Source organism: Orcinus orca, chromosome 17 (genome assembly GCF_937001465.1).
Source record: "Orcinus orca chromosome 17, mOrcOrc1.1, whole genome shotgun sequence".
Classification (NCBI taxonomy): Eukaryota; Metazoa; Chordata; class Mammalia; order Artiodactyla; family Delphinidae; genus Orcinus; species Orcinus orca.
The window spans coordinates 24271955-24299555 of NC_064575.1; the positions used below are offsets into that span (position 1 = coordinate 24271955).

At 38.6% G+C, this 27601-nt stretch overlaps 3 long non-coding RNA genes across 3 annotated transcripts in view; 1 reads left to right on the forward strand and 2 right to left on the reverse strand.

Moving 5' to 3' along the window:
* Window positions 1–21564, forward strand: part of LOC117195392 (uncharacterized) — a 32279-nt gene extending 10715 nt beyond the window's left edge. The window contains exons 2-4 of the long non-coding RNA XR_004486679.2: window positions 18273–19645; window positions 19955–20227; window positions 21453–21564. This is a non-coding gene — a long non-coding RNA (uncharacterized LOC117195392). The remainder of the gene's footprint in view (window positions 1–18272; window positions 19646–19954; window positions 20228–21452) is intronic.
* LOC117203787 (uncharacterized) lies at window positions 2688–14482 on the reverse strand. Its single transcript, XR_004486676.2, has 3 exons — window positions 14148–14482; window positions 13357–13760; window positions 2688–7677 (listed from the first exon to the last, which is right to left on the reverse strand). It is a non-coding gene; the product is annotated as an uncharacterized LOC117203787 (long non-coding RNA).
* Window positions 19488–27053, reverse strand: LOC117203788 (uncharacterized). Its single transcript, XR_004486678.2, has 3 exons — window positions 26928–27053; window positions 21461–21632; window positions 19488–19619 (listed from the first exon to the last, which is right to left on the reverse strand). It is a non-coding gene; the product is annotated as an uncharacterized LOC117203788 (long non-coding RNA).
* Window positions 27054–27601: the final 548 nt, after the last annotated feature.

A 27601-nucleotide genomic window follows, 5' to 3' on the forward strand; every position in this document is an offset into this window, starting at 1 on the left:
ATCATCCTTCTTAGGCAAGGCATATATACCAGAATGTTTAGGGCTTTGCTTTCAAAAGGGGGGGACTTACATGACATCATTCAACAGTATCCCTACAGCCTGTAAAATAAATTTTATAAGAGCAACTAATATTTTGGACTATACTTCAGATAGGAGAAGTCTAAGCAATTGGTTATGGTTTGTTTTAAAGTATGGAATATATTCAATATATGAAGGAAAGGGGATAGTAGAGCTGATAGGCCTTCTGTGATAAAGTTCCTAGGGCGGATCTCATTTGGAAATGCTAAAAAGTTGAGAGAGGAACCAAGAGGAGTGATCACTTGTAACAATTTCTAGAAATATTATTAATGACGCTTTCCCTGTAACCCCTTGTTCTCATTCCTGCCTGCCCCCCACCCCAGTGAATTATTTTTTCAAACTCATTCAAACTCTGTGCATCTCCTCTCTTCTGATTATCATTATCTTTCTGATTCTCACTTTTTTAAGAGAGAAGGTAAGCTACTGTTTTTATTGAATAGGAATTCCATATTTTACATCTCTTCTCTTTGAAGATTTTGCAAAGTAGACATCATGAATAATTTAGAGTTTTCTTTTATTGGAAACATTTTTTAAAGACTGCATCAACACATGGGAAATAAAAAGATGTTCTGATACAAAATGAAAAGATGCTGACCTGTCAGTTCACTGTCCTAAAAACCAGTGTGCATCCATGTATCGCAGAAGTTCTCGAATGATTGTTTTTCAAACTGCTAGATTGGAAGAATACAAGTGGATGAAATTCTTCTTCATTCTCTGAAGATGGCAGAGTTCCAGATTCTTTAGACTCTTTTTATTTTTAAGGATCATGTGACCCTTTGCATTTTCTGTTTTCTTTAAGTTGATTCTTCTTATATAAAGGATTCCAGAATCAGACACCTTTATGGACAAGTGTTTTGCTAAAATGCTGTTCTTCCTTTACCTATAGATTTTCCTCTTTCAGGCCATTCCCACTTCCTCTTCCTTAAATATCTCATTTCCCAGTTTTTGACCACTAGGTGTCATAAGTATTCACACAAATGCCTCAAAGATGTAAAAATAAACTTTCTCTTAAAATGAGCCCCTGAATATATGACTTTCCATATGCAATCTTATATGATTTGGGCTCACATATTAGTTCCAATTTACATGTGATTCAAATTCAGATTAGAAGGTTCAGGAAAAGTCACAAAATCAAGGAAAAATGAAATGGAAATCTTGTGGTGTATAAATGGTTTGTCAAAGGGGCAAACCTGTGTAGCTTTGAACTCTGCAGAACTTGTTCCTTCCAGACCCCCTTCCTTACTTGACCTCCAGAGTTTCCTTAGACTCACTGTATGAAATCAATAGGCACCTCCTTTTAGGAATGGGCTTCACAAGAGCACATCGAAATAGCCTTTGGAAATCTTTGCATTACTTTGCAATAGTGATACTCATGAGACACTGGAACCCACTATCATTCTACTTATTTGAGTTTCAGCTGAAGGGGCTGATACATTAGAAGATTATTTTCAAGTCATGGCTTTTTAAATCTAGGTTGATCAATTCTAACCTTTTCATTTTGTGTTGGGGAAATGATACCTGCAGTAGTTTGCTCATTGTCGAAAGATGTTAGCAGAACTACACATTGGACGCATGTCTTTTGACTCCCAGGCATCCTAGGTCTTCTGTGTAGTTCTACTGTTCTTAGGATAGATTCATGTATCTGCCTTGGAATTTTGAAAAAAACAATAAACCAAAGTATTCCTTAGACTGTGTTCAATATTATAACAAAAATCTCAGCTCAGTAAGCTTCCTCTGTGGAGATTTAATGTTAAAAACAGAAGTAGCCTGTTAGTTGTTGGCACAATGACAGGAAACAAATTTTAATGCTCTCATTTTACAGAATTTGCAGATTTCATTTTAATTCAGACAGATGGAATAACTGTTCCATTTAACTTTTCTTTGTATTGCAAGTCAACCAGACCTATACATATCTTTCAATGAATTTTTTAAGGAAGATGACCATATTTAATGAAAAAATAATCTTTTGGTATTCTAAGTAAAAAAGAATACTACTGTTGTTCTCACCAAGATAGGCTTAGTCATTTGACTATAAAAGCAGTGAAAATACTGCATTTTAAGTAGCTGTACCATAAAATAATGAATTTTATTTGTGTAAGGTACTTTATTACTTAAGATGAGAAGCGCTGTCCTTGTATGATCAAAAGACCTGAAGGGTCCATGTCCTTGGTGTTCACTCCGTTCCCATGGAGAGGACACTCCATATCCCTCTGGTAAATATGGCCCTTTTGTTTATTCTGACTGAGGTTTCCATGGTAAGTCCAGGCGCAGAATTTCTTTTGGGTAAGAATTTTCCCTAATTACAATACTAAACAATTACTTTACCTAAATTCTCTTATACAAATTTTAAAAGACTGAATTAAAAATTAATTCTTTGGCCACAATGACAGTGCATGGAACTAGTTAAACTAGTAATTCTGAGCATTGTTTAAGATGTTTTACCAAAAAATGTTGTAAGGTCAAATAAGTTAGAGAAATAGGTTGTATGCTTGAAATCCTTTCTTAGACATTAAAAATGCTGCTTAGCGTATTACAGGCTCTGAAAAATCCTTCAGTTAAGGAACTTGCTCAAATCTATTGAAACTAACATTTTCCAAGCATCATTGGTCAGAAACGTTAATTGTAAAATACCAAATAACATCTTGTGAAAAACAGGTTGAGAAATCGATTGCCCAAATGACATACAATCCTAAATCAACTACTCTGTTTCTTGCAATGTGCAATCCTTCTATTGGATTTTTATCTCATTTATTGTCAGTATCTAAACAGTATTTCCTTGCCTCCATGGCTACTTTCTGGCCAGTAAGGGTCATAGTTGCAACACGAAAGGCCAAAACCCTGCTAAGTTTATACACAGAAATTTCCAAGTATCAATATCCTGTCAACAGATGGACTATTTTAAAATATTACTTTCCTGCGTGTTATAAAACAGTTGTTTCAGTTGATTTCCTCTAACCCATTTATTTTCTTTCACTTAATGTAAAATTTTTCCATGTCAGAGTCCATGATTGATTACTAGAGGTCAAATAAGCCTGGACTAAAAATACAATTGTTGTATTTCCTGGGAGTTGACATTATGGCTGTTACCTTATTGTAGGAGTAAATTTCACATTCAACATAGAATACGAACTCGTTAGTGTGGCATAATAGGTTGAGTGCAGTCGTTTCTAAGGTGGCGTGGAAGTGGTACACCCAGATCACCACTGGTTATGTGGGATTAGCACAAGAAAGCAAGATAAAGCAAGGTAACCTGGCTACTGTCTCACTTTCTTGTTATCAGTTGGCCTTGGGTCCTGATACTTCCATAACTGGCTTATTCCATAAACCTCACAGAGAATTGTTAACAATATTTCTGGATACAGCCATTGCTTAAGTGATTTGCTTTCCCTGTGAGTATTTTTTATTTCTATATCCTGCAAGAGAGAATTCATTTAGATTATTTTGTCACCATCCCATACAAAGAACTCTTTCTAAGCAGTTTTATCCCAAGCTACTGCAAAGACCATTAACTACCTTCAAGTTCAAGTTCAATCCAGAAATTAGCCCAAACTCTAACTCCATTAGTTATGTGCAGAGTATCAATTTCTTCTCTTGATATACATGCCATGAATCCTACAAAAAAATTTCTATAAAGAATTACTTGCTCTTTCTGTCATCAAGGGTGATATAATGATTGTGGTTGTGGGAACCCAGAGTTTCATAGAATTTGTTTTGGTCCAAGACATATTATGATCTGGTTCCCCCCTGCTACTTCAACTGATATCCCATTACTCTTCTTCTTTCTTTATTAATAATAAATGGATTACTAGTCTCCAAATATTCCATGATTTTTCTTGCTGTCCTTTTTTGCATATGTTCTTCTCTTCCACTGGAATGCCATTCCCTTCCTTTATCACACAATTGAATTCTTCTCATATTTCCAGATTTGGTTCAAGTGATACCTCTTCTAGGATATCTTTCATGTTCATTCCTAAGCTCAAAGAAAATTTTAATTGCCATGAAAAACTTGAGATTAAGGACTTCAATAGTTAGTGAATTACTTGGGATAGGAGTAGTTGCTGTATCACACAATCCTCAAAATATATAATTTTTCAAATATGTATGATAGAAGTTTACTTGTCAATCACATCAACTCCCAAAGAGATTAGTGGGAAACTTTCCTCCAACTAGTGATTTAGGATTTCAGCCTCGTTCTGTCTTATAGGTTCACCATCTGACACTGTGCTTATCTGTATTCAGCTAGTGGAAGAAAAAAAAAGAGTGAAGAAGATATAACCACTTCTTAACAATCTTGATCTGGAATTAATACACGCTTGTTTCCATTACTAAGAACAAGTCACATGGCCCCACCTCGGTGTATTGAGGTTGGAAAGTTGTGTTGCCTGACTGGGTTGCAGTTCCTGGTAGGAACTCCAGGAAGGAAATGCATACATTTGGGGCATAAGAGTTAGCTATCTCTGCTACAGTTAATATTCTTATGTTTGCAATGACATAAACTCCAACTTAAGAAAGATTAAGCACCAAGGTTGTTTTAATGAAGTCATCCAGGGGGTTGTTCAGAGAAGCCAAGGAAGAGCTGCAGGGATCGGGCAAACTGGGGAGCTTCAGATATAGGACCTGGAGACACAATGCCATCATGGTTGTCTTTTGTCTCTGTTTTTCCTGCTTATTGATTTTATCCTCTTCTATTGCAGAGAGATGGATTCATATACATGGTGGGGGTGTGGGAAGGTAGCCAATTCCCGGCTTAGAGTCTCCAAATTTTGTGATTCTAGAGCAAAGTAAGAATACATTTTTTCCCCATTTTGCTATATAAAAATTCCACAGACAGACTGGACAACTTAGCTCACGTGTTCACCCACTGAACCAATCACCGTGGCTACTGCTAAAAAGTGAGATATATATAGGGCATTTGTGGACCCAGTCCCTACATGACTTGGGACATTATAATCTTATTTCAAAAAGTCCTAGAGTAAGTGGAAGAATTTTATTGTCAAGGTGGATACAAACTTGGGATATAAACTAGATTAGAAGAAGGGCTTCAACACATTGGAGAAGTGTATGCAGCAAATAAGGAGTATGGGAGCAGTTCAGCTTCTGCTGTTTTAGCTGAAGTCCAGGCTTTGTTGTTCCAGTTATAGAGCACAGGAAGAGCAGACTGAGCATAATTCTGAAGGGCCCTAGGATTTTTGGAATGGTAAGTGAGCATCGGCTTCACCACAAAATCACCAATTGCTTCGGCCCCTAACAAGAGAGTCAGCCTGTCCTTTGAAGATTTGAAGTCAGGCATTGACATCTCCTCTCTAGATATGATAGTCTAGGTGGCATCTTCTTCCAATATAGGGTGGTTTCATATACACTGAAAGTCTGTTGTTTCGTGTAACCACCTTCATTAATCATCTATAGCCAGATCTTCTGGATAACTTGCTGCAGCTTGTATATCAGCACTTGCTGCTTCACTTTGCACTTTTATGTTATGGAGATGGCTTCTTTCCTTAAACCTCATAACCAACCTCTGCTCGCTTCAAACCTTTCTTCTGCAGTGCCTTCATCTCTCTCAGACTTCATGGAATTGAAGAGAATTAGAGCCTTTGTCTGTATTGGGCTTTTGGCTTAAGGGGATATTGTGGTTGGTTTGATCTATCCAAATCACTAAAACTTTCTCCATATCAGCAATAAGGCTGTTACAGTTTTTTTTTATTATTCATGTGTTCACTGGAGTGGCAATTTTGATTTCTTTCAGGAACTTTCCTTTGCATTCCCAACTTGGCTAACTGTTGGGTGCAAGAGTCCTAGCTTTCAGTCTATCTTGAATTTCACCATGCCTTCCTCCCTCACATTAATCATTTATAATTTTTGATTTAAAGTGAGAGACGTGTGACTCTTCCTTTCACTTGAACACTTAGAGGCCATTGTATGATTATTAACTGGCCTAATTTCAATATTGTTGTGTCTCAGGGAATAGAGAGGCCAGAAGATATGGAGAGAGAGGGAAAGGCTGGTGGGTGGAGCAGTCAGAACAAAGGATTTGAATAAATATTTTTCCAAGGAAGACATACAAATAACCAATAGGTACATGAAAAGGTGCTCAACATCACTAATCAGGGGAATGAAAATAAAAAGCACAGTGAGATATAACCTAACACCTGTTAGAATGGCTATTTTGAAAAAGAGATAAAACATGCTGGCGGGGGTGTGGAGAAAAGGGAGCCCTCGGGCACTGTTGGTGGGAATGCAAATTGCTGTAGCCACTATGAAAAACAGTATGGAGGTTCTTCAAAAAAATCAATAATAGAACTACTGTATGACCCAGCAATCCCACTTCTGACATACAAAGGACACAAAACCATTATCTAGAGAGATATCTGTACTCCCATGATCGCTGCAGCATTATTCACAACAGCCAAGGTATGGAAACAACCTAAGTGTCTGTATGTATATCTTAGTGTCATGTAATTCATAGGCAAACCTAATCCTAGCTAATCCAGAGAACTTGCTCATACAGAGAATAATGAAATCCAGATTAAAAAGCTCTTGGGGGGAGGGATAAATTAACAATTTGGGATTAACAGATACACACTACCATATATAAACTAGCTAAACAACAAGGACCTACTGTATAGCACAGGGAACTATATTCAATATCTTGTAATAACCTATAAAGAAAAGAATCTGAAAAAGAATATGTATATATACATATATATATGTATAACTGAATCACTCTGCTGTACACCGGAAACATTGCAAATCAATTATATTTCAATAAAAGAAAAACTCTTGAGGGGCTAAGATGATAGTCAAAGCTGTTGTGAAATAAAATGGAATATAAATGTAAATAACAACAGTTTAAAAATATTTCCAAGAATAAATTTGAGGAGAACTGGCTAAAGAGTAGTTTGTATATAAAAACTTGAGTGTGGGTTGGGTGGGGAAGTTGGCAGACACAAGTTTCATATGGGTGAACGGGGGAAATGTACCTTCAACTATTTAAAGGGTTGTCATGTGGAAGAGTGTGATGCCTAATTTGCTTTTTTCCCAGAGGGAATACTTAAGACCAATGAATAAAATGTACTAGAGGCAAAATTCTGCTCTATATAAGAAACCATTTGTCAGTAACTCAGGCTGTCTCAAATGAGAATGCATTGCTTCCTGAAGTGTTAAGTTTGATCATCATAAAATCATCAGGGGCTCTGACCTTCATTTGGTGATTTCTATGGGGCAGGTGCTTTGCATCTGTTTTCTCATTCAGTCCTCACAAACCTGTGAGGCAGCCTGAGTTTTTATCTGTTTTACAGATTTGGAAGTCGAGGCTTAGAAAAGTCAAGTAACCTACCCAATACGGTCCTGTGGTGAAAGGCAGAGCCCCGCTGGGAAGCTGCTTTGCCTCCCCCTCTAGCTGTCCATCCACAGAAGCCGTTGGGCACAGGCTGGCCAGAAGGGCAGGGGCAGCTGGTGGTACTGCAAACCACGTTCCTGAGTTAAGCCACATCTAGAAAAGCCTCTACTTCTTTATCTTGAAAGCATTTTCTTAACTCTAGTAGTAGCATTGAGACTGTGTGTGATACGGCAGGAGAAACCCCACTGGGTTGATCTAGGAACCTGAAAGTAAAAAGGGAAAATCATGAGACAAGTAGGGGAATGGATCAAACAACCTAAATTTAAACGTTGAATTTCTCCCTTCTAGTTGTATAGTTTGGGACAGGACATGTAAACTGTTCGAACCTCAGTCTCCTAATGAGCAAAACCCAGGTAATTATAGCCAACTTGCACAGTTGTTGTGATAGCTAAAAAGTAGAACGATTAGCTCAGGCCTGTTGGCAGGGAAGATGCTCAGAACTGATCGTTAATTCTCACTGACACCTGGTATGTGCTGAGGTGTGTATTGGTTGCAGCTCGTGGTTAGAAAAATTCAAATACCAGAGTTCCTCCAGGATTTAAAGCAGAGAATTAAACTCATCTAGACTACATGATTTTTATGATGCCTTATTCACTACTTGTCTAGAAATTTAGAACTTCACTCTTTTGATGAAACATACATTGTAGGGACTGGAAAGCTAAAAACGACATTTCCCAGGCTCACCCAAGATTAGGGTTCTGGGTATGATTTAGGTTTTGCCTATCAAATGCACTCATGCAAGACTTGAATAAGTGAAAAAAAATAAACAGGAACAGAGGCACAGAGGCATGCAGTGTTGGGGAAATATAAAAACAAGATCCCCTGCTAACCGAGAAATCTTCCCCACAAAAATAGAAAAGAAAAAAATGTTGTTATTGAACAAGCCTGAACCAGAATGTGATGTGAATTACAGGTAATCTGGTAGGAGACTGCAAGGAGAGAAAGGAATCTCACCCTTTTGTGCAGCTGAGCAGACACAACCCATTCCATCCGGGTTCTCAAGATAAACAGCTCAGGACAGCACAATTTATCACACATAGTTGGTCCTAAATTCACTTGGTAATTAGGGTAACCACCTGTGCTCATTGCCTTTACCCAAAGGAAAAATAAATTTCTTATATCATTATGACAGGAGGTAGGTTTGCAACTTAGAGGCAGGAGCCAGCTTCTACCCTCCCATAAAAACTGAGAGATAGGGGCGTTTTCTTCCTTGATGCTAACATTTCAGAGTTGGTTTCTAGGTTGAGGAAACATTCCTGGGTTATAAAATTGGCAAGAGGCATATTTAGTTTTTAAAAAGGATTACAAATATTTCAAAGAAACAGGAATTATAAGTTTTCTAAAGTGAATGTTCTAAGAAAAGGGAGAGGGAGAAATGCTTCATTTTATTTCAGTACAAAGAATTAAAGTTTTTTTCTTATTTTTAATTTGTTTTTGCCCTTATATAAATCATTGTGCGTACATGGTCCAGAGGTCAACATTTAAGTGGTGGCTTTCCATCCTCTTATCCCGATCAACAATTGTAGGAAATACTCTTTCCTTATATGATGACTAAGATGATGGTCCACTTGAGACTGCAGCTTCCTGACTTGCTAGCTTCCTGGTGATGACAGTTAGCAGTCCTTTGCTGGGCTTGTTCTGTGGTGTTGATCTACAGCATCCTGGGTTTTGTAGCTCCAACATTTCCAGTTAGTTTGTATGCACCAAATTCACTGTATTAAATCCCTTTCTTCTTAAGTGCCTGAAGTGGTGTCTGTTTTCTACAAATGAACTCCATCTAATTTCAAATCTAATAAAAATATTTCATCTAGTGAGCCACAACTCTGCTTTAGACAAAGTTTCTTCAAGATTATTAGTTTAAACAGATGTCTAGAATTTGATACTTTAGATGATTTTACTAGTGAAATTAATGCTGTAACAGGCATAGGTAAATACCTGTTAACTTTTGATTATTTTATGGATAATATAAAATAAATGAGACTTGAGTGTGTTCTTAATTAGTTTGGGGAACTTCAAAAGCGGATTTCCTGTACAGGGATTTCTTTTTTCTTTTCCTTCTTTTTTCTCCTTCATGTAATAAAAGAAATGCAATTTTTGAGTAAGGTAGTCCAAAACATAGTGAAATTTAAAAGTAGAAGGGGTGTGGCTAATCTGGGATGTTCTCATTTCCAAATTTCAAGGAACAATCCTGTGTCATATAATAGTATCCAGTTCTTCTCATGGTTACAGACATATGTCTGTCCTCTCATCAACAAGTAAAGGCTAATTCTCTTCCCCTTGGACCTATGCTGACCTTGTCACTTGCACTGACCAGCAGAATGTGGCAAAAATGACTGCAAATTCTGGTCTAGCCCTTAAGAGACCTGGCAAATCTCACTTTTGCTCTTTTAGAAGTCAGCCTCTGTTAAAGAAGTTTGACTATCTTGCTGAAGAGAGAGGACACTTGGAAATTGCACTAGGGATGTGAGACTGTGAAGGGTGACAGCCAGCCCCCAGCCATTCCAACTAGCTAGACGTCTCTATGTCTTTGTACCTGCTGACCCTTCCCTGGAAAGACCTTCGATCTCCCCTTTCCTAACTAACCCCATTCATCCTTCCAGACATGGCTCAAGTGTCACAAATTGTAGATCATTCAGAGAAGCACAAAAATGTGATAATTACTGCCCAGTTCTTCTAGGAATCGTAGCCTGGGGTGAAGTGAGGGGAGAGATGGGAGAGGCTTTGCATATAATTAAAATCATTTTCTATATATTTGTTATTTAGTAAATGGTTACTAATTGCTAGTACTACTAATACAAAATACTAATAAATGAAATACTAGTCATTATATAGCAATAAATGTTATATATTATCATGCAATGAATAGTGTACAGGAAATTTGAATAGTTACTATTTTAAATATAATAATAAAGTTATAAATTCCAGGCGGCCCTTGGCCCCCACCCAGATTTCCCTTGCCAGGTCCTCCTCAGCCCCATGTTTGATATGTATAAATAATGATTTCATAATACTTATTATTACATATAGTATTTTACCTCTTAATGATAGTAATAGATATTTAGTAAATAATATTAATTATTGAGGGATAAAGTGCTAAAAATTGTAAGGCAATGAATAATATTTAGACAGTTAATCTTACGTTGTAATTATATAAAATATTTATTTCCTAGAGCTCCATGCCTAAACCTCATAGATAATTCACTTCAATTCTTAAATACCATGCTTTATTAATAGTGCAGAATTTCAGCCTCCATTAACTAACCTCTGCAGTTCTGTGCTGACACTCCTGTGCATTAGCTTGAAGAAGCTGCTGTTTACAGTGCCCAGGACTTCTGAAAAATTCTTTTTTTATAGTCAATAAAGGAGCATAATTATGTTAATACAGCATAGCACACCCTACCATTGTATGTCACAGTAAAGAGGTTAAATAACTGTCATATAACTGATACAACACAGAAATAAAGTCAGGGGGAAAACAGGAGTATTGTCTCATGCAATCTTACTGCACTGTCACTTGGTTCTTAATGCCTTTGTAAACTGTAAACAGATGTCATAAACCATGTCTCTAAATGATCATGGTATCTAGAGAAATAATGACATGTCAATAAACTATATTCCTACTTCTGATTCTTCCTGTCTGTATCTAGTTGAAAGTTGGTGCTGTCCTTACCATGTCCATTTGCCAACCAGTAAACTCACTGACAATAAAGAGATGAGTGCAAGCTCAAGTGAGCTAATGATGCCAAGGGTCAAGTCCCTTCCTTAACTTCCCACAAAAGTGCTCTTTTATTTTTTAGTTATTTTTGATTCTCTAACTCCCTAGAAGAAGAGATGCTAATATTAGTATGATGTTTTGACTCCCACTAGCCTCCAAGAAAGAGTTTCCACTCCAAGTCAACATAGAAACCCGTAAATTTAGGTCCAAAGGTAATGTTTTATTTAGCATCCACTATGCACCAGGCTCTTTGAGTTTTAAGGCACAGAAACCCATTCAAAGTAGGTGATGTAAATTGGGATGGGGCCGAAATCATTTAGGACATCAGAAAAAAAATTTAAAGAGTATACTCCATGATCAGTTGGGAATTATTCCTGGAATGCAAGGATGATTCAACATATAAAGGCATAAAATCCCTTAGTGGCAACCAAGGATGGGGCAGTGAGAGTGGTCCACTCTGAGTGCAGGCAATAAAGGGATGTGTTGTCTGTAGAGAGTTTAAAAATGATAATAAAATCATCTAGGTGGTGTGCTTTTGAATATCATCATGGACCAGCAATTTTAACAAACCTTATGATAAAATAACCCACCCCCTGAAAAAAAATCTTTTGTTGGTCTAGATTCTAAATAGTTGTTGTGCTTAAGTTGAATTTTAATAATATATGTAAGTTTCACATTAGCTTGTGTTTATTACTTATTTATCTTTTCATAAACATTTAATTCTGCATGGAAGCTATTTGAAGAACTCCTCAGTTATACACTTGCTCTCCTACACACATGCAGATTCAGGTACATGTATTTGTTTCGAGGGCAAGGCTGTAAAGTTTTGAGCTCACTTTGGGTACAGTTTGTCTCCCTGCATATCCCTCAGTGTAAATAATAAAAGATAATGTAGTTTTTCTTTGTTGTGTGCTTAGAATCAAGGGAATGAAAATTAAAACTACAAGGAGATAACACTAAACCCCACTAGAATAACTAGAATTTAAAATAACTGATAATGCCAAGTGTTGACAAGGATGCAGAACACTGCAGAACCTCTTTGGGAAGACTATTTTTTATCTATAAGAGTTAAACATCTTCAATTCTATGACCCAGCAATTACATCCTCAGGTAAATATTTAAAAGAAATACATATGTACACCAAAAGATAAAATAGAATGTTGAAAACAATATCATTTGTAACTGGAAACATTTCAAAGAGTTGAATGAATAAACCAATTGTGGTAGATTTATACAATAGAATAACACACAGTAATGAAGGAAAACCACTGCTACTCTCAAAACCTGAATGAATCTCATAAATATATTGTTGATCTATAGAAGCCTTATACAAAATGATACATAGTTTATAATTCCACTTAAATAAAATTCAGAAACAGGAAAAATTGTTCTCTGGTGTTAAAATTAAGGGCAATTCAGGCAGCTAAAGTATGGCCTCGGAGGGGCATGAGGGTATTTTCTCAGGTTCTAGGAGTATTCAGTTTTTGACCTAGCTGTCACTTACATGGGTGTGTGCCCTTTGTGATAGTTCAATAAACTGTACCTTTATGATTTGTATACCCTTCTGAATGCATAATTCAATAAAAATGTTTATTGAAAAAAGATAGCCAACAGTTAGGTATAAACAAAAGATCTAACAGGCATTGCATTTGGGGATATGAAATGCAATCTGATATGGGTGGACTCATGAATTTAGCTGTAACACATTCAGATAGAATTCCCCTTAAGAAAATCTGAAACAAAGAAATCCATATTTATAAGAAAAATAAATGAAGAGCAGCATTATTTACATAGTATTAAATGCATTCTTTAAGGAATGACTCTCTTTTTTGGTTCATTGAAATGTAGTGTGAATTTCAAATATTTTATTCTAACACTCAGAAAGAAATTTATTATGTAATTTTTTAAAGTGCTTTAAGTATTCCACCTTCCACCTCACAACTATGTATTCCTTTTTCCTGCATATTTACCTTATGAAACTCTAATAAAGTATCTTTAGTATCATTATCATCATCATCATCATTATCATTATTCCATTGCTTAACAGTAACAAAGAGCTTTTTTGGATTGCACGATAAGCTCAGAGTTTAGGAAGGCAGATATCAGACTCACATTCCACATGAGCAAACAGGCTCAGACTGGGTATAAGATTTTCCTCATATCCCACCACTTATGTGAGATGAAGCTGCACCATAGTCTGGTAGTTTCTGTTCATTAGGCCTTGAATCTGTCAAGAGTCTTGGTTGTAAGCCACTGAGACCAAATGTGGTTGAAAAGAAAGAGAGAGAGAGAGAGAGAGAGAGAGAGAGAGAAAGGAAGGAAGGTTGGAAGGAAGGAAGGGAGAGACAGAGAGGAAGGAAGGAAGGGAGGGAGGAAGGGAAGGAAAAAGAAAAAGAAGTGGAAAAAGAAAGCCAGAATACGTATATCAGAAGCGTATCAGGTGCACAAGTATTAACAAGAGTCTGGAGCACCCGTCTTGGAAAACTGGCAGTTCCAGGCAGCTCCTCAGGCTTGGCAGCAGGAACTATAATGCAGAAACCATCTGGTCTTTGTGTTGCAGTTGGGATGACTCTGAAAGCCAAAAGGATTTGTTCCTTGCTCAGAATTCAAAGTTCCAGGAAGGAGGCCTGATGGACTGAGTTTTGGTTTTATGCCCACTCCTTGACTACACAAAGGGGCCAGGAAGGATTTGAGTCCCTTCATTCCTGGGTGGAGGCAGTCATAGTTGGGGAATTTCCCAAAAGGGGTATTTTTTGGGGACTTCCCCTAATGAGATATTAGGGCAGCAATCCCCAACCTTTTTGGCACCAGGGACTGGTTTCATGGAAGATAGTTTTTCCACAGACCAGGGTAAGGGGGGACGGTTGATGGTTTGGGGATGATTCAAGAGCATTACATTTATTATGCACTTTATTATTATTGCATTGTAATATATAATGAAATAATTATACAACTCACCATAATGCAGAATCAGTGGGAGCCCTGAGCTTGTTTTCACTTGACACCCACAGATTGGGTTTTGATATGAGTCTGCAAGCAGTTGATTTATCATGGTCTCTGTGCAGTCAAACCTCTCCGCTAATGATAATCTGTATTTGCAGCCGCTCCCCAGTGCTAGCATCACTGCCTCAGCTCCACTTCAGATCATCATGCATTAGATTCTCATAAGGAGCACGCAACATATATCCCTCGTATGCGCAGTTCACAGCAGGATTCAAGCTCCTATGAGAATCTAATGCCGCCACTGATCTGACAGGAGGTGGAGCTCAGGCAGTAATGAGAGCGATGGGGAGCGGCTGTAAATACAGATGAAGCTTTGCTGGCTCACCTGGTAACAGTCTGTAGCCTGGGGGTTGGGGACTCCTGTATTAGGGTGTTGATTGGAGTGAGTTGTTGGATGCTGGAGAGCCAAAGAATGGCAAAAGTCTTCTGTAATACTCATCTTCTTACTGGAGAAAAGACCAGATAGATGAGTCATGTTAGAAGCTAAAATCATGATCAAGGTGAAAGGAAGTCTGAGGGATGGTGTAGGTAGAACACTAGGTTATAATTAACCTAACTCCACAGACACAATGAACCCAGTGCTTCTGGGAGATTTTACAGCCCTCATGGGTGCTTGGAGTTAAGTGTGTTGCTTTAAGCTGAGCCCCCCATTTGCTTTCCAGACTGAGTTGACTCTCAGTCTTAAATATTGAAATACAAAATAAGGCTGCATGCCAATCATTTTAAAGACATAACGGGGTGAAAAACAAACAGAAAACAATCACAACAGAAGAGCTAATGGGTGCCTGAGAGAATATGAAATAGCAATCAATAATGCAGTGGCAACAAGAAAGGTTGAGGCTGCTGCCAGTGTAGCAGCTGCAATAGTTTAGGAAAACAAGAGGAATTTTAAGGGTATGTATTTGTTTGCTGGGCCTGGGGAGCTGTGATTCTTCAATATAATTTTCAATATGATCTGTGGAATTTTAATATAGTCCTGATTGTGATCATTGTGTTTACGTATTAGTTTTCTAGGGCTGCTATGACAAAGTACTACGAACTAAGTGGTTTAAGCAGCTGAAATTTCCTTTCTCACAGTTCTGGAGGCTAGAAAGTCAAGATAAAGGCTTTTGGCAGAGTTAGTTCCTTCTGAGGGCTCAGAGGGCGAATCTGTTACTTGCTTCTTTCTGTCCCAGCTTCTGCCAGGTTACTGGCAATCTCCGGCTTTCCTTGGCTTGTAGACGCATCACCTGGATCTCTGCCTTCACGTTCAAGTGGCATTCTCTCTGTGTGCCTGTCTCTTTATCCAAATTTCCTCTTTATATAAGTATACAAGTTTTATCGGATTAAGGCCCACCCTAATGACCTTATTTTAATCTATCTTTGTAAAGACATTATTTCCAAATGAGGTCACATTCTGAGGTACTGGGGGTTAGGGTTTAAACATATCTTTTAGGGGGACACAATTCAACAGAGGGGTTGCTTGTTATTAATCAAGAGTAACACTTTGTAGTTTGTAGTATCTTTTTCTGGAGACCAAAAACCATGTCCAACACTGTTTCATATACAGGAACAGCTCGATTTGGGAGAAGGTCAGTAATTTTACTAGACTCAAGACAATGCCCAGGGAAGCAGATATTTTGTCCAGAGGTCTGACCTTTACTAATTCTACTAAGTTCCTAGTTTCAAGTTTACTACAAAGTATAAAAATCCTTTCATAGAAAAGTATTGGCTTTGTCATATACTCCATAACACATTTATTGCATTTAGAGGTTTTATTTCTTCCATTTCAATCTCAGTTTTCCAAAACTTGTTGGGGATTTTGCTGCTGTTAATAATTTTTTGGCCTTTAAATATGACATCACTGGTAAGGAGGTGTTATAGGTTTGGAATTAACAATAATAGCTAACATTTATTAAACAGATATTATGTGCCAGAAACATAATGAGATCTTTACATATGTTATCTCATTTAATTCTTGAATTATTCTCATTTTGCACATGAGGGAGCTGAGGCTGTGGAAGTTTCCATGAAAGTCGAGTAATAGTGAGGGGAGAATTTAGACTCAGGCTGATTGTAAAGTCCAGATGTCACCACCACACAGTACTGCTGACTAAAATTACAATTATCCCCCAATTTGCCTTTCAGCTCCAGCCATTACCTTTTTTATTCATAACTAGAACTTATCTAAAATACTTGCGGGGTAGTAACAGCAACATTGCAGTCAACTGTTCTGCATATCTTTTTTTTTTTTTAACATCTTTATTGGAGTATAATTGCTTTACAATGGTGTGTTAGTTTCTGCTTTATAACAAAGTGAATCAGTTATACATATACATATGTTCCCCTATCTCTTCCTTCTTGCGTCTCCCTCCCTCCCACCCTCCCTATCCCACCCCTCCAGGTGGTCACAAAGCACCGAGCTGATCTCCCTGTGCTATGCGGCTGCTTCCCACTAGCTATCTACCTTATGTTTGATAGTGTATATATGTCCATGCCACTCTCTCGCTTTGTCACAGCTTACCCTTCCCCCTCCCCATAGCCTCAAGTCCATTCTCTAGTAGGTCTGTGTCTTTATTCCCGTCTTACCCCTAGGTTCTTCATGACAATTTTTTTTTCTTAAATTCCATATATATGTGTTAGCATACGGTATTTGTCTTTCTCTTTCTGACTTACTTCACTCTGTATGACAGACTCTAGGTCCATCCACCTCATTACAAATAGCTCAATTTCGTTTCTTTATATGGCTGAGTAATATCTTTTAGGGAAGCTGCCAGGGAGGGGAAGGGTTAGAGAAGGAGGAAGAGGGGAGAAGGTGGGGGACAGGAAAGGAGGAAGGGGTGTATCAGGTCATCACCTGTGAAGGTTTCGGTGGACACAGGACTGCACGGCCGCTCTTCTTCTCCCCGCCACACCCAGAAACTCAGATAAGATGGCAGGAATTGACCTCTTAGAGGGGGATCCAGAGGTCTGGGCCCAGTGCCTGAAGCTGACCAGCTGACAGCTGTCTAGAGAGTCATGTCAGCTGAATAAAAAAGGACAACCCAAAAGTTGAGAATTATGTTTTATTCAGCAGACTTTCTGAGGTCTTATGCCCAGAGGACAGCCTCTCTGATAGCTCTGAGGGACTGCTCTGAAGGGGTAAAGGAAGAGCCAGCATACAGAGGAATGTTTGCAACAGAAACCAGATAGTTGGAACATCAAAAGATGACTGTTAATTAAAGAAAAAACAGACATTGCAAGTTCATGAATTTAGCACTTTTCTTATATGGGAAGATGCAAGTCTGGGCTCTTTGGAATCAGTCCTTTAGCAGTATGCACCTTACCTAGGGCCAGGATCCTGTTTCTCTCCGTCCTGAATCCCCTCCACAGTCAGAGCAAATAGGATTTGAGGTAGCGTACAAATATTATATTGGAATAACACTCTTTAGATATAATCACTTTATTATATAAAATATTATTTTTTTCTTTGGGCCCAAGTTAGCACTCCTCTGGGTTATTTCAGAAAGACATTCAGCACTGAGAGATGAATTTGTCTCTACCCTGCGTCTGCACTGGATTAGACGTCTATGGATTTAAAGGGGGGACAACATGATTGTCCCAAATAAACTAGTATTCTTCTGTAAGGCCGGTAATGGATGAAAAAAAAGCTGCATTCTTTTCTTTCTGAAGTCTGGAGAGAATGGGAAAGGGTAAGGCAGGATATACTGACGTATCCTTTGGCAAGCTTCAGCTTCTGAGTTTGCCCTATGCCTTTCCCAGGATATATGCCACATCAAGAATGCACAGGGGCACAAGAAGAAATTAATCTTGCCATCAGGAACACTTTGCATTTGGAAATTCTCTATTTCAGAAAGCATCAGCTTCCAAGAGGTCTGGCTGCTTTCTTAATTATCTTGGAACACAGCAAATACTCCTAAAGGGAAGTGATTTACTCTTTAACTCTCGTTCTCCCTGACTGAGTACAAATACTATGGCTTTTAGCAGGTTTTTTTTTTTCTTTTCTTTCTTTCTTTCTTTTTTTTTTTTTTTTTTTTGATGGGCTTGAGAGCTATACAAATAAATCCTTTATGATCTTTTACATTTATTCATTTTTTCCAGGAATGTGCTGAGGTGTCCAGATTGTAAAAGTAGTGTGATGATGACTGAATTGGATGGCAAATGGAAACGACATCAGGTATCCACCAGCCAGCAGGACACGGGCTTGTCCCATGGCAGCAGAAAGTTGGTCTCTGGGCCAATAGCAAGGCTGAGAAGTGGCCTGATCGGGAAAAGAGCCAGTGCTGACTGCACCCCAGCGCTGCCAGCCCAGCCAGGGCCCAGGCAGAGCCCCGCCCCCTCTGCTGACAGTGCAGAGCCGCCCTGACAAAGGCTCTCTGTAGGCTCTGGGCATAGACCTCCCACAACTACAGATAAAACAGAAGGAGATTAACACGTGTTAGAAGCTAAACAAATAAGTTAGGGGATAATATTTTTAAATGTTTATATATCTAGATTCTGACCTTTTAAAATTCAATTTCAAGGTATGCAGATATGACGGCAGGAGATACCCTTAGTCCTGTGCAGCATGTGCTAAAACAGCCCCTGCTTTCTGTGGGTGTCAGGGTCTAAATCTTCCTTAGCTATCAGTTTGTTTCTCAGGAAGTGTGCCAAAGAATTTGTATATGCAGAGGGATGGGGGACCCCAGAGCTTCACTGATTGGGGAGGGCATTACGGATAAGAGTTCGTTCAGAAACTGAAACCACGGTTTCTTCCTCTACTCCTGGCCCTCTTGGTGACTCTCTGCCAGTCTGAAGCAGGAAGTTTCCTCGTAACAACAAAGAGATAGAGTGGGACCTAACATTGTTTCTTATGAGTTGTCATCTTTACACCTTTGAATTGGAAATGCCTCTGTAATCTATTAGGCTAACAGAAAATATATGTTGTGATAGCTAAAAGCAAGCATTTCGGGGTTATTAGATAAGAAGTGTTAAATACCTGTAGAATATCATTAATATTCAATATGTGCTGTTGAATTATGCAATAGATTATTAACTCTACATCTGGATTCAAAAAAAAAAAAAAAAAAAGAAAGAAAAGAGGAAAAGAAAAAAGACTCCAGTTACTATCATCTCATATCTCTGAACTTGAACTATTGGAATGATTGCCTTTACTGTATAAGCAAAGTTAACCTGAATGTACCTGCATTTTCCCTTGGGAGAATGGTATTTAGACCATCACACGATAACCAACTATTTCAAATCTGTTCTGGAAACCAGTTAAATAGAAATAATCTCAAAAAATGAATATTTGGAAAATGACGCTCCCTTTACTCTGGAAAAGGAGTGCTTTGAGCAGCTGGGAGAGCGGCTCTTCCACTGCTCCTTTCTCTCTTCATGAGTTCGTGTTCAGGTTGAAGAACCACGTTACTCCACAGAAGATGACGCAGCAAATAACACGAAGAAGTGCTGCGACAGAGAAACAGGACAATGAAGTAAGAATGGGAAAACATTGGTCCCGTGCTGCCGTCCTCTCTGCCCTGCTTCCTAGCCCTCCTCTAACTTCTTACTCACTGGTGGGAAAGCTCTCTCTCTGTTTCTCTCTGTGTCTGTCTGTCTGCCTGTCTCTCTCTCTTTCTCTGTGTCTCTGTGTCTATCTATCTTTCCTGACTTTTCTTTTTCATTCTGTCCCAGGAAAATGCTTCTCCCTTAACAGTTTACTCATGGCATCTCAAACACAACCATTTCTATGTTCTCAGTATTCTGAAAGACTAAGAATTCTGATTCCTTCATTCTCTAAGCAGATGTTCCTGTGGATGAAAAATGTCACTTGCCATACAATCAGGAAACAAAGGATGTTGCAGCCATCAAGCCATCAGCCACTATAACTGCTCCAACGGTGAGCTCTGAAGAAACTCAGGGTGGAGACAAACAGGCTGCCAGCCACCAAGTCGTCAGCCACTGCCTCAACAGTGCACCCTGAGGGCATTCAGGATGGGAAAGAGCCAGATACTGGCCCTAGATAGTTGAGGTGCCAAAGGAATGATTTCAGTGAGCCCAGACTCTTGCATCTTCCTGTACGTAGAAAAGCTCTAAATTCATTAACTTGAGATGTCTGGTTTTTCTTTAATTAACAGTAATCATCTGATGTTCCAACTACCTGGTTTTTGTTGTAAAAACTCCTGTATATCCTGGCTCCTCCCTTCCCTCTTTGGAACAGTCCCTCAGAGCTCTATGAGAGGCTGTCTTCTGGGCTTAAGTCCTCAGAAAATCCACCGAATAAAACATAATTCTCAACTTTTAGGTTATGTATTTTTTTTCAGTTGATATCCCCAGTAATTTTAATAGCTTCTAGACTCACTCCATGGAAGTGCTAAATATTGGAAAGTCTCTTGCACAGTGTATATAAACCCTTACAGAGAAGTCTCATGACCACAGCCTTTGGGACACATTACTCAACACAACTTGCCTTGGACAGGTCAGGGACTGGGATACTGATACCGCCCTGGGAAATACTATAAAGATGCAGTAAGGACCAATGAGCTTTCTCAAGGAGTCCCCTATTTCTAGGTTAGAGATCATAACTCAGTGTTAATTAAAAGGCTGAAAAGACACAGGGGAAATAATTCCAGAAAATTTTCAGAGAGTAATTCTTTAGAAACTCCTATGAGACTAGCTACTAAATTCATAATGGTTTCACCAAAAGATCTGACCGTTGGCACTGTATGTTTCAGAAACGCAATTGCCTTAGCAGAATTGGCTGCCTGGGCACGTGGCAGCTTTTTTTTTTGTTTTTTAACGTGCTGCCACTATAAGCGTTTGCTATTGTTAGTTATTATACATCATAAAATGTCAGTAAAATGGGAGCAACTATGAAAAATACCCATGACCCAGTTTTTATGAAGTTATAAGTAAGGGATTTTTTTTTTCTACTGAATATAACAAGTTTAATCTTATCTGTGTGCCAGTAAGCAAGTTGGTGGGGAAGTCTGGAAGGACAAATGCCTCAGATAAGCAGCAAACCACAAGCATTCAATCACGTACAACCGTGTGTAACTCAACCCCAGGGTTTCACTTCTTACTTTGAAGAGATAGGTTTCTTGAAAGAAGTGTGATGAGGCCAGATACATCAAGAGTAAGAAGGAAAGTCATCTCAGGGGGGATTTTTATAGGCAAGGGGGTTACTACCACTATTATTAAGCACCTACTATTCATCAAGCACTGTTCTTGGCGCTTTGCATATTTGATCTCATGTATTCTCAGCAACTCTATGAAGTTGGTATAATTATCTCTGTATTGCAGATGCCTACCATCGGGAAGTTAGGTAAATTTTGCAGTCTCACAGACAGTGGCTTTGGAGAGTCCCAGGCCGTTCTGATTCCAGATCTGAAGCGCATGCTTCTGCCGTTCCTCCTCTAGGTAAGTACCAGGGGCGCTCAATCAAGGACAAGTGAAATCTGAGGAGGGCTGCCTGGAAGATGCCTGAATGAATGAAGGGTAAAATCTCACTGCTGGGCCACAGAAAGGAGCCTGTGAATTCTACTCTCCTATCTTTAAACCAACCAAATCCCCAGCAACAAACCCAAACCACAGTGGTATTAGCTCATCACCTCAGTCCCTGGAATTCATGCAGGCAAGCTCCAATTTCATCCTGTTTCTCTGGTCTTGTTTAGCATCTCATCTTGGCTTCCAGTCATTGCCTTTCACCTGCTTACATCCTCGGCTTCTTCTGTCCACACCTCCTCCATATGCTCCATTGGACGGGATTCTGTGATTCTGATTTGTGTGTTTCAGCTTCTGCCTTTCATTCATGTGAGTAAACCCTGTGGGCCAGGCCTCTTGCCACACAGATTTTGGCCAGGAAGGATACTGCACCATGTTCAGAGATGAATGTTTAATCACTAGTAACTATATTTGGACATTTTCCTAAAAGTTGTTAAGCTATTGCTTTTCAAGCTTGTAAAACCATTTTGTGTTTCATTTTATTTTATTTTAAATCCATAAGTTTGGTTCTTTGTCAGTTTAATCATTTGGTAACTTAATTCTTTCTTCATTTCCCACTGGGGACCCCGGGAGTGATGGCTCAACAATGCTCAGCCCCGTGGTTCCTTCCTTCAGTTGGGCTTCTACTTCCTGCAAGTAGAGGTGGAATTCCTGAGTCAGACCCTAGAGATGATGTGGCAGGGACATGGGACAAAAAGAGGTATTCTATTCGGGTGGCTGGGGAGGAGTGGGTAGAACTTCCTATGGTCCAGCTGGGTCCGGACAGTCTTGTTCCTTTACCAGGACTCCCCCGCAATGCTCACCTGGGATGAGGCTGCAGCACCTCTCTCTCCAAGTCATGCAGAAGGAAGCAGAATCTAGAGCATTTAAAATCGCTTATTTTCCTTCTTACAGAGGTCCAAGATGAATATGCTGAGAATTAATAGCTTTAAAGAAATGGCTTAACAACTTTTAGAAAAATGTCCAAATATAGTCATGATGATTAAATACATTTTTCTGATCACAGTTAATATTTACCAATTCAAGTAGAAACTTTTCAGTTTGTATCGATTTTTGTTTCAAAATTTTAAACATCACTTTCAGTTTGTTAACACTCTAGCATCTAAATTTAATGTCTTTTTGGATTTTTAACTTTAACTTAGCTTTAATTTTTAAAGCTAAGATTCCTTAGCTTTCCTTACAACTTTACATAGATCATGACTAAATATCAAATTAATTTGAGGAACAAATCGCCCAATCCATTAAAGTGTTCCCTGCAAAATATCCTTACTACCTTTCTGTTGATTTGAGCAGTTTTCTGTTTTTAAGTTGAAACTTTCTGCAAACTGTTACTTATCTTTCTGTTTCTGAAATTCTTGATAGAAACCAAAATATCAGCATTTTATCTCTGATAGGACTCTTGGCTAATTCTGATTTATTTCTGATGCTCTTCCATTTTAAATTTCATTTAATGAAAATTCAATTTAATTCTAATTCTAAATGAATTTTAATTAAAATTTAATTTTCTGTGTTTTACAATGTAAATTAAACTAAAAATCACTTGCTAAAAATGTAATTTAAGGCTGACATGCCATTCGGGGAATTGGTAAAATGATTCTAAGTGTGCTTACATTTTGGAAAGAATCATTTCATGACAAAATATCTGAAAAAATCAAAAGTCACATGCTGAATGCCAAAATTTGGATGGAAAAAGTGGTTCATATTGGTACATCCAGTAAATTTATTATTTGCCACCATTTTAGCATTCTATTAGGATTATTTTATCAGGTAGCTAATCAAGCTCAATTTAGCCAATATGCAGAAGAATATATTTGATTACATGTAATAAAAAATATTTTTATTAAAACTACTTAAAACTACAGTTTGTAAATTTTTGTCATTCTGCAAAGTAATTAGTTCAAGAATTGATTTTTAGTGAATTGGCCTGTCTCCCTATCCAGGACTCTGTAGTTAAAAATACAAACAAGAACATCAATAATAATGGCAACATTTATTGTCAATAGACAGTGAACCAGCGCCTGGGCTTGGTACTCTGCCGTAATTGTCTTCACTGAATACAAACAACTTTTCAAATAAGGTATTATTATTATAATTTTACAGAGAAGGGATTTGGGGTTCAAAGAAGTTAATAATATAAATTGACCTGGGGAGGAAGAATCAAAACTTCTTGTCTCAGTGGCCAGGTTGCCTAATATAGTTCCCAAGCTGTGAAATGCAAGATGGAAATGATCCATCTCTGCCCTAGATCTATAAAGATTGAGATGAAGAAAGAGGTTGCTCCTGTTTCACTGTCTAAGTAGAAAGAGTCCAGCAGTTCCACAGATTGTAGCATCTGGGGCAAACTGCAGGTGGACTGGGAAGGTTTCCAGCCCATTAATTGCTGAGGGTGTGGGAGCGGCAGTAGAGGTGACACAGCTGATAGGTCAGGTCTGGGCATCTAGCTTGCAGGGGGTTAGAGACTGGCCTCTCCAGGTCATGGCTGAAGCTCCACATTCAGCATAGTCAGCTGCCTGCTGGTCCCAGCGCCTCAGCACAGTTCTCCATTCTTCCCCTCTAAGGCCGTTAGGTCTGATAGATACAAAGGGATGGGCTGTGGCTCCTAAGAGCAGCCTGGAACTGATTATTCTCTGGAATGATGTCAGTCAACCCTGCATGGCTGGGAGGAAAGTGAGGTCTCTTGTCTTCTAACCTCAAAGCGTAGAACTGAAGGGCATGTGCTCAAATCTGGTTCAAGGGATCCAGCTGTCAAGGTCCACAGAGCAAGAGGGATGCATATGGGATGCTTTTGACTGGCATCTAGCAAGCTTTTGTTTGGGTAGATTGGGATGAGATGTTTATGGGCTGAAATGTTGTATGAGTCTTAGTTCTTTATTAATACCAGCCAGAAAATAACCCCTCTTCCCTTTCCTGTCACTTTCTGTAACTGTCACTGACCAGCCTGGAGTGATTATCCTGAATTTTTCTACCCCAGTGACGGGTCTGGGTGTAACTGGTGATTGCTATGTGCTCTGTCACTCTTGCCTCAATGCTGCTTCCCCTCTCCTGCTGCAGCTTCAGGAAGAACAGAGCTAAAGAATGAAGGGAAAGGGACCTGGGAAGATTTCCTTTTCCTTCTTATTTATTTAGTTATATAGCAGGTCCTTATTAGCTATCCTATTTTATACGTATTGTATATATATATCAATCCCAATCTCCCAATTCATCATACCACCACAGCCCCCCACTTTCTCCTTCTCCTTCTGCTCGAGATGACATGATACAATATCTGTCAGATTATTTTTCCCTTCTAATGCCTCATCTCATACCCTTCTCAGAATGAATGTTTCTAGTTAGTGAGATGACAAGTTTTTATATACGATTTTTTAGTTTATTTTTTAAAATTTACAAATCAGTGTTTTTTTATATATTCATATATTAAATATTGTACAATTCATATATTAAATATTGTACAACCCTCACAAAGTTGTATAATAGAAAATTATCACAATCCTCAAAAGAAACCCTCTTCCCATTAGTCCCCTTTCTCCTCCCTTCCCAAGCCCCTGGCAACCACTAATCCACTTACTGTGTCTATTGATTTGCCTTTTCTGAAAATTTCATAAATATAGAATCACAATATATGACTTTTTGCTTTTGGCTTCTTTTACTTAACATGATGTTTTCTGTTTTCGTCTATGATACAGGCTACAGCCTGTATCAGGTCTTCATTCCTTCCTATGGCTGAATAATATTCCAGTGTGTGAATATACCCCATTTGTTTATCCATTCATCAGTTGATGGAAATTTCACTTGTTTCCATTTTTTGGCTATCATGAATAATGCTGTTATAAATGTTCATATACAAGTTTATGTGGACATATGTTTTCATTTCTCTTGGGTAATACTAAGCAGTAGAATTGTTGGGTCATATTGTACTCTATATTTAAATTCCTGAGGAACTAACTACCACATTGTTTTCCCCAGTGGCTGCCCCATTTTACATTCCCACCGACAATGGTACAGAGTGAAGCAAGATAATAAATTAGTGCCAAGTAAGGCAAGTAAATTACTGAAAGTAGAAATGGACAATGTCATTAGTGTGTGAGATTAAAATGAAAAAGAAAATACTACAGTTAGTGACTGCAAGGCGAGATGGGAGATGGTGTTGCTTAAAAGAAGAAATAAAAAACTGTTTTGATTCACTGATGTCAGTGAACAAAGTGGGATTTGTACACATAACAAACACTAAGCTAGGAAACTGCCTTCCATGTGCAAGAACAAGAAACTAGGAGAAGAAAGGATATCCTGAAATATTCAAGGAAGCTTTCCTTTTTCTGCCAACCTGAGAGATAACGATAGGGGATTTCGAGGAAGAGAGTTTTTAAATGTTTGTAGACTATTTTTGTTTCTGTCAAAATTCCTCAGGTGAACAAAGGAAATCAATATAAATGATAGAGGTCTCTGATACATTTAGGAAATGCAGAACAATGGCAACAGTAAGAGCTGGACAGATCCTAACTGATACAGAAGTGGTGGAAAATTCCATTACCTTCTGAATATTTATCCCTGAGACTACAGTAGAACATCTACTGCTAACATTCATTCAGTCAGTGCAACGCTGAGTTAAAATGGTTTAATCAATCAAACACATGAGTCAAATTTTTACCCCCATACCCAGGAGAAGCAGTCTTTCACAGATGTTTTATACATATAGGATCACCTGGAAAAGAGACATGTTCTCAGCTAAGTATGGAGAAGACTTGATTAGAATGGCCTACAAATATTTTGGGGCATTAGTCTTAGCTATTAGGATGTTCTGCATAAAACCCCCAGAAGTTAATAGGAATTAATACTGTAAATCAGATCTATGATCAACCAGAATAGGATTAGGCCCCAATTAAGACCACAGGGATGGTTTATGGGATGACACCTGAGATTCTGGCTCTCAACCTGCACATAAGGAACATACTAGAACTCTTTCTCATACTTTCAGAGCCCATGTTTGATCTGTCACACCCATAAATCTTTTACAAAATTTCATCGTATGTATACTTTTTTCTTTTCTCTTTCTCTTTCTGGCTGCGCCGTGTGGCTTGTGGGATCTTAGCTCCCTAACCAGGGATCGAACCTGTGCCCTGTGCAGTGAAAGCGTGGAATCCTAACCACTGAACAGCCAGGGAATTCCCAAAATTTCATTATATTTTGACTTGCCATACATATTTGTTGAGATTGGGTTTCACTACATGTTGCAGAGTCCCAGAATACCAATGGCTTAAACAAGATAAAATTTTATACCTTTCATGTAAAGTCCAGAGGTGTACAATGCAGGGTTGATATGGCAGCACTAATCCATGCTGACCCAGCCTTTGCCCGCTCACCAGGCTACTTCCATCGTGTGTGCCTGTATCTTCGTGGTACAGCCATCACAGCTGTGTCCCAGGCAGTAGGAAGGAGGAAGAGACAAGCAGCGGCAGGTGTGCCCGAGCTTATTCATAAGGAGGATTAGAGAAGCTGCCAGAGCCAACTTCCACTCCCATCTCACCTAAGAACATAATCACATGACCACACCAAACGGCAAGGAAGGCTGGGAAACCCAGTTTTAATGCCCGAAACCATTTGCCCAACAGAAAGAAAATGTAGGTTTCCATTTTGGTAATTTGTTTCAATTACCATGAAAGAAAGGGACAACAAATACAGGGGGACAGACTACAATACTTGCCACATTTTGCAAGTAAAGTACTAGTCTAGGTTGGGTATTGTAATTCTTTTAGTTTCCCTACGTTTACTTTATTGAGTTTCAGTGTTGGCTTCGACTTCTACTGTAACTGGCTTGATCCCTGGGAGCTCCAGCCATGGAAATGAAAACTAGATAAGTGTGCACTTCATGGAGTAACAGTGAAAATGTTTCCTCTCAGTATCACACTATTATCACTGAATGGTTATACTTATCTCTTGTGCCCTCTTCCTGT